We start from the raw sequence: 7,555 nt of genomic DNA on the forward strand, positions 1-7,555 counted from the left end.
AAGGTTCTACTGGAAGGAATTTTTTTATTTTATTCAAAGACAGTTTGTCTCTCCTTTTTATACTCTACAAAATCAGGAATCAAGCAAATGTAACTTCTGCCTGCTGGAAAAAGTTAGGAAAACATTTCCAACGGTCTGGGATTAGGCATTTTGCTAAACGAACTGCATTGTGTTTTGTACTATTCGTTTGCAGAAAAATAAACATTTGAAAATATAAAATCCTGTTGGTTTTTCACACACGCACACCCTCCTGCTGTTGTCATTTCATACTGCCCTGTTTCTTTGTCTCCTCTTCTTTCTTCCATATTCCCTTTGTTTATGGCTTGTTGTTGTTTACAGTTTGCCAAGTAACCCAAGTGAAGGGTTCAGCACAGGTGAAGAGTGGCAGAGTTATTTAGTAGACAAGAAGAGCAGATTTCCTTAACTGCAAGCTAAAAATATCGCATCTTACCAGAACAGCAAGAAAAAAGGCTTTTGCAAGACTTTCCACTTCCTCAGGGCCCCACCCTAGGGACACATGTTTCTTTCACAACAGTCGTGATCAATTTACTTTTTTCTGGTCTAATTTCAGGAAGCTGCATTCACAGCAAGAAAGGAAGTGCTGCTGTTTGGTTTGTCAGGACCATTTGCGATGCTTATTCCAGGGATGGAGGAATCAGCGGCTACAACTCCCATCTTCCCTGACTCCTGGCCATATTGTTTGGGTCTGATGGGAATTGAAGTCCAACAGAATCTGGAAGGCCACAGGTTCTCCTCAAAATGGAGCCAAACACACATGACCAAGAGGGCACTGGTGGTGCTGTGGTCTAAAACACTGAGTCTCTTGGTCTTGCCAATCAGAAGGCCAGCGGTTCAAATCCCTGCGACGGGGTGTGCTCCCATTGCTCTGTCCCAGCTCCTGCCAATGTAGCAGTTCGAAAGCACACCAGTGCAAGTAGATAAATAGGTACCGCTGCAACGGGAAGATAAATGGCATTTCCATGCACTCTGGTTTTTGTCACGGTGTTCCATTGTGCCAGAAGTGGTTGAGTCCTGCTGGCCACATGACCCAGAAAGCTGTCTGTGGACATAGGCCGGCTCCCTCAGCCTGAAAGTGAGATGAGCAGTGCAACCCCATAGTCACCTTTTTTTTTACCTTTTTACATGACCAGGAGAGGGCAGAACACAATTTACAGCTTACTCCTAATTGCATTTACCCCAAAGTGCATCACGTTTGATTTCCATGGAACTTTCTCTGGAAAGGTGCTCTCTCTCTCTCCTAACACAAGAATTCATGGGCATCCAATGTTGGAAGATTCTGGAGAAAAGAAAGTACATCTTCACACACCACATAGTTAAAACTGTGGCGCTTGTTCCCACAGGAGCCACTGAGGGCCACCAAGCTTGGATGGCTTTAAAAGAGGATTAGACAAATTCATGGAGAATAAGGCTATCAATAGCTACTAGGCATGATGGGTATGTTCTGCCTCCACTGTAACATTTCTGGATAGCAATTTCTGGGAATCACAGGTGGGCTGTTGTGCTCAGGTTCTGCTTGCATAGGACTCTGCTGAACAATATAAGACAACATAATGGCCAATAACAATGGCACTAAACACTATTTATAGACTAATGCAAATAATCAGAAATTACAACCAAAGTCTCTAAATCTTCTTCACCAGTCGCGGAAGAATAATTCAAAAGTTCAATATATACATAATCTGTCACCAAATATCACCGGAACAGAGTTTCCGGATAACCAATCTGTTTCGTTCCATACTTCATCAGCCAATCTTGATCAATTCTTCATCAGCCAGACTTGTAAGAATGAATATGAGAAGAATGCAGTTCAATTTCTTAACAAGCTGAAATTGCAATATACATGCGATGAAACCTGCGTCTGTATGAAATAAAATGCATAATACAATATGTACAACTAAAATACATACCCAATCTTACATGTAAGCAAATAATACTCTGGATCAGTGCTCATATGATGCACAGGACTCTGGCTGGCTCTTGTTGCGTTCTTACTGCCCACCATGCAAAGTAGTAGAGGGTAATTGATTCAGTCCCCAGATTAGACAGATATACATATTAGAGTGCTAAGTGCCCATCAATGTCCCTTGAAGGCCTTGTGGACTCAGTCTATATAAATAGACTAAAGAGAACTAAGCTCAGTAAAAGCTTATCCTCAGTTCATGGGTACTGTAATAAATACCGGGGAAAGTTTTAACTTTTTAGTGATGCTTCTAGGCAATGGTCTGTGTGATGGTGGATTTGCACTGTGTGTGTGTGTGTTCTTTCCTTTCCCTTTTTGTCTGAAGAACTCTGTGTTGTTTCAAAACCAGCAAGAAAATTACATCATCCAAGTGAGAGATCCAACTAAAAACTTTCCTTTTTTCTTTTTTTCTTTTCAGGAGTTAATTAAATCACCCCGTGTTATTGGAGGCTGTGCCATAGGCAACATGGCAATGCATGCATGCAATATATCAATATATATTAATATAAAATATGTGTATCTTGTTCTTACATGGGGTTTCCAGTGATCAAGTCCACATCTGTATAGCCCCATCAGATGCTCCTCACTGAGATCCTGCATTGGACCTGTCATTGGAACTTTTGTGACGCTTTGGCCTGGGTTTTATTTAGGAAGGAACTGTCAAGTTTGGTTCTCTCAGTTTCTCATTTTCCCCCAGTCTTAAATTAACTTCTTCACATTTCTTCAGCAATTTGCCATTTTTAAAAGAATCCTCACAAAAATTCACCAGCATTTTAGTGCAAATGCCTTCCAATAAACACGTTTGTACACAATTTTGCAAGCAATTTCCTCATAATATAATGTGTTTCATATGTTAGTTTCACTAATATATAAATTTCTATGTACATTCACCTCCTAATATATACCTTTTTGTATTTTTTAAAAAAATGATATTTATTGAAAAAAAAATTTAAAATTACAAAAAAGAACAAAGCAGAAAAAAAGAAAGAAAAAACAAAGAAAAAAGAAACCACATCAAACAATACAAATTCAAAAAACAAAAATACACCACAAACACTCAAAAACAAATCCACCATTCTCAAATCCTCAACTGTCATTACCTTCTTTCTTTGACCTCCTCCTCCTCCCTTTTTTTGTATCCTAGTTGTTAATTGTCGCAGCAAATCCTTTCCATATTTCATAATATTCTGTCATTACATTACCTTAATCTATTTTAATCTTATCTTACTATAAAAAACCTTAAAGCTTAAAACTTAAATCTTATTTTTCCCAACTTCTCATAACCATAATATTCTTACATAATTCTTTAAACATTTTTGCTAAAGCCAAGTAATTTCGTTCCAACATTTTTCTAACATTCATCAATTTTATAAAACAATCCTGGTAATAAAAAAAGAAATAAAAACAATCCAATCTTCATCCAGTGTCCCTTCCTCCTGGTCCCGGGTTTTGTCAGTCCTTTTTATCCCATCAGTCTAGCGCATTAACCTGGTAACCTTGTATCCGAGGCCCTTAAGTCCCTTCCATGTCCCTTCCGTGGCTCTTCTTCATATTTATAGCTGTATTTTCCTTTGTCTCCTGCTCCTTTCACCCGTGGGAACTCCAGCTTAACAATGTTTTTGACCCTTCTCGATAAATCAGCCCCTTTTCCATAGTCCACACTAAACTCCATGTGGTATTTCAGAACATGTTTCAAAGTCCCTCCAAAATTAAGAGCCCCCACAACCCCAAACATCTCACGGCCCATTGCCAGACTTGAAAAGTCCAAACATCCCTGCATAGGGGAGTCTATCCAACCCCCCATTTCCAAACCAGACCAAACTTTATCTTTCCAAATCTGGCTTTTTCCAAGTTCATTTGTCAAATCCAAAAGCTCATGTTCCTGCTGGGCCACAGCTCCCTCCATCTCTGGCGCCCAAGATTCAGCAACATCCTCTTCCCTCATCTGTTCTGTCAGGGCACACTCCTGATTTAATTCCTGGGTGGGCTCCATATAATTTCCCACTGCCTGTTCAAAATTTCTGATCGCATCAGTCATCAAGTCCGTCTTCTCATGTAGCTGTTCCAGTAGGGCATTTGTTTTACAGAGAGCACACAACAGAGCTTCTGAATACATTGTCCTGCAAGGTCAGAAATCTATTCCCACGATTGTAATCTGCAACAGCTGCAAGCTCCCCGGAATTGGTTACAGTTTCACAGTCTCCCTCTAGGGGGAAAACTTCTATTTGTTCTTTCTTTTAAAGACAAGTCTAACAACAAAGTTTCCTTTTTCAGATATTTTGTCAATATTTGTTCCTTTAAAATGCGAAGGGGAACAATGGAATCACTATATTTCTCTTCTTTTAGCTATCTGTCAAAAACGTTTGTCTCTGGTCAATGAGCTTCAAAAAACGTCAGTTCTGACACCCCGCTCCAGGATCAAGACGGTGGAAAGTTACTTTACTTTATACTCACTTCTGCAGGTTTAAACAGTCAGAAAAAAATCCCCCCTCTTCTGCTTCCGAAGGGGGTTCAACAATTTTAAATGAAGAAAGTTAATCTTTTACAAGCGATTTTCTGAGCTCTAGTTTGCCATGTCTTTGCTTTAATCTATCTACAAAGAAACGGAAGGCTGACTTCCTGTTTAGACCTTCCCGTTTCAGTGCCAAATTGAAGTAAGCTTTTAAGTCCAATTTTCCTTTCTGCTCGCAAGTCCTTATTTAAAGTCCAATTGTCCGAAATTTAAGTACTCACGGGTGATTATTTTAGAAGCCAAATTGTCCCAGGAAAAAGGCAGCGCTCTCTGGCAACGGCTGTGTGGCTTTGCTCCACGGAAGAAGCAGTTGACTCTCAGCACTGCGCCACTTCCCCCTCTCCGCTCCGGAGCCCGTTAGTGGGTTCCTTTGCGGGTTGGGGGGGCGCTAAAGGTGCCCGCCGAGTCCCATGGTCACAGGCTTCATCCGCCTGTGATTTTTGAAAGGGTCCCCGCTTCGCCGTAGCAGAAAAGACCCGTTTCACGTGGAGCTAGTCCCTCCAGATCAGAGGGAGTCCGCCATTGCCGATGGCGCCACCCCGGAAGTCTTTTTGTAAACATTGCTTGGTCAGAAAACCATAGCACAAATTTTGGAGAAGTGCAAATTTCGAAAGGGGGCTTTCAGAAAGTGCAAGTTTTATAGATTTGCCTTCAGATACTAACAGAACTGAATTTATCCCCCATGCCTAGTGTTACTGAAGGATTCCTTCTATGGAAGCTAGAAGCCTACCTCTAAGTCAGTGCTGGGGAACCTCAGACCAGGGCCAAATCAAATGCAGACCAACAGACATACCTGGTTCCTGGGATTCTGCCAAGGTCCCAGCTCCAAGCCACTTCCTCTCGACCAAGGCTATACACTCAACCAGTCCAGCTTTGCATTCTCCTTGAGTGCTTTTGACTGACTAGAATGTACCTTTCACCTGTGCTAAAGCCTCTTGCCTGGATGGAGAGACACAAATATGGAGAGGTGTCTGTTTGGAATGTAGCCTACTGTACAAAGATTAAGGATTGTATCCATTGCTCCACACACAGCCTGCTTTTACCACTGGCCCCACTACTCACTGGCATGCCGTCCCTGGAATGTTGCCCAACAGAGAATGCAGCCCTTGAATTGAGAATGTTTCCCCATCCCTCCTTTAAGGAGTGGCTATGATAACCCACAGTGTTCCTCAAAGTCTAACATGTAGCAGATGGTGACTACAACTTGCAACCAACTTAACTTTGCCTAAATAAAACAAATTGTAAAGTGGGTGTAACTTCTGAACAGTTTTCCCCTGCACTGTAAATGTCATTCTCCTTGGCATTCTTGAACCTTCCAAGTAGGTTAAAGGAAGCCATTTCTTGTTGGTTTTAAAACCTGCTTATCTATATGGCCTAGATAAAGTCTGCACGTCATTGTAAGTTGCAGTTTTGAGCACTTCAAGTTAACAGGAAGTTTAATGCTGCTAGATAAACGTATGTTTAAAGCAAACGCTAAGTTGTACAGCTCAGCATTTATTTTCAAAGGAGGAAAATTCATTCATTTTTCCCTGAAAAGAAACGGAAGCACTCAATCTAATATCAGATGAAAATGTCAAATGTGGTTTCCTCACTTCATTTTATTAAATGAATTCTAACACTGGGATAGGGATGGAACAATCTGTAGATTTCTGTTCGCTCCCTTTTTCATTTTCCCAATCTTAAGTTCTCTAGAGTTCTACAGCAATTTGCAAATATATATTTAAAACCCTCAAGAAAAATCATAAAATTCCTCCTAATAAGCACATTTTTGTATGCAGTATTGACTAAAGCACACATTTTTGCAAGCAGTTCCCCTGTTATAATGCATTTTGCATGTTATCTACATGAATACTTTGTATTCATTTTTAATGCACATTCCCCCTAATATATGCATTTTTGTAAACACTGGTTGGGGAATGACACCCTAAAATTCACAGACGTGTGAATTTCTAAGGATGGCTGCGTTTTGATTCTCATATTGTTTTGCAAAATGCAAATTTAATAAATTCTCTTTCAAATGTGAAGTGAATCAAATTTATCTCCCCTGGGGAACCTGCGGCCCTCCAGATATTGCTAGATTCAAACTCCCATCAGGCCCAGCTGACATAACTAATGGTTAGAGATGACAGCAGTTGCATGAAGTTGACTACTTCATACGAGAGCCAGTGTGGTGTAGTGGTTAAGAGCGGTGGACTCGTAATCTGGGGAACCGGGTTCGCGTCTCCGCTCCTCCACATGCAGCTGCTGGGTGACCTTGGGCCAGTCACACTTCTTTGAAGTCTCTCAGCCCCACTCACCTCACAGAGTGTTTGTTGTGGGGGAGGAAGGGAAAGGAGAATGTTAGCCGCTTTGAGACTCCTTCAGGTAGTGATAAAGCGGGATATCAAATCCAAACTCCTCCTCCTCCTCCTCTTCTTCTTCTTCTTCTTCTTCTCCTCCTCCTCCTCCTCCTCCTCCTCCTCCTCCTCCTCCTTAAATGCCATCTAGGTTGGTGGCCTGCCCTGCCTCCTGTGGGAGTGAGTTCCACAGTCTAACTGTGCACAGAATGAAGAATTAATTTGTTTTATCTGTCCTGAATCTCCCAACATTGGATGTCCATGCGTTCTTGCATTGTGAGAGAAGGAAAAGGACTTGTCCACTTCCTCCATCCCACGCATAATCTTATAAACTTCTATCTTGTTGCCTCTCAGTTGCCTTTTCTCACTGTGGTGTGTTCTTGCCATGAGCTGTGACCAATGGAAGTCTTCATGGGCTGCTCTTTCCCTGTGGCTGATAAGAGACTGAGACATCTGCTCTTTCCCTGTGGCTGATAAGAGACTGAGACATCTAAGTACTGTGCAACAGAGCTGGCCTTGAAAATCATATATCAGTGGTGGACAGAGGCACAAGCAGGCCGAGGATTGAGTGTGAATGTTACTTTTGTACAGTAGGCTTGTTTCTTCAAACTCAAGCCTCACACTCTATCCCCCATCCAGACAAGTAAGAAGGGGTTATCATAGTTCCGGGATACATTCCTCCCAGGCAGAAACACCCAAGGAAGGTGCAAAGCTGGAATGGTGAGG

At 41.6% G+C, this 7,555-nt stretch overlaps 1 long non-coding RNA gene across 2 annotated transcripts; it reads right to left on the reverse strand.

Annotated features, from left to right (window-relative positions):
* Window positions 1-1,517: 1,517 nt before the first annotated feature.
* LOC308477334 lies at window positions 1,518-7,555 on the reverse strand. Of its 2 annotated transcripts, none has more exons than XR_013986498.1 (3): window positions 6,791-7,555; window positions 5,287-5,432; window positions 1,518-1,844 (listed from the first exon to the last, which is right to left on the reverse strand). It is a non-coding gene; the product is annotated as an uncharacterized lncRNA (long non-coding RNA). The 2 variants fall into 2 exon arrangements; XR_013986499.1 differs by having other exon boundaries at window positions 1,518-1,879.

Source organism: Podarcis pityusensis, assembly GCF_964106645.2.
Source record: "Podarcis pityusensis genome assembly, chromosome: 5".
Classification (NCBI taxonomy): Eukaryota; Metazoa; Chordata; class Lepidosauria; order Squamata; family Lacertidae; genus Podarcis; species Podarcis pityusensis.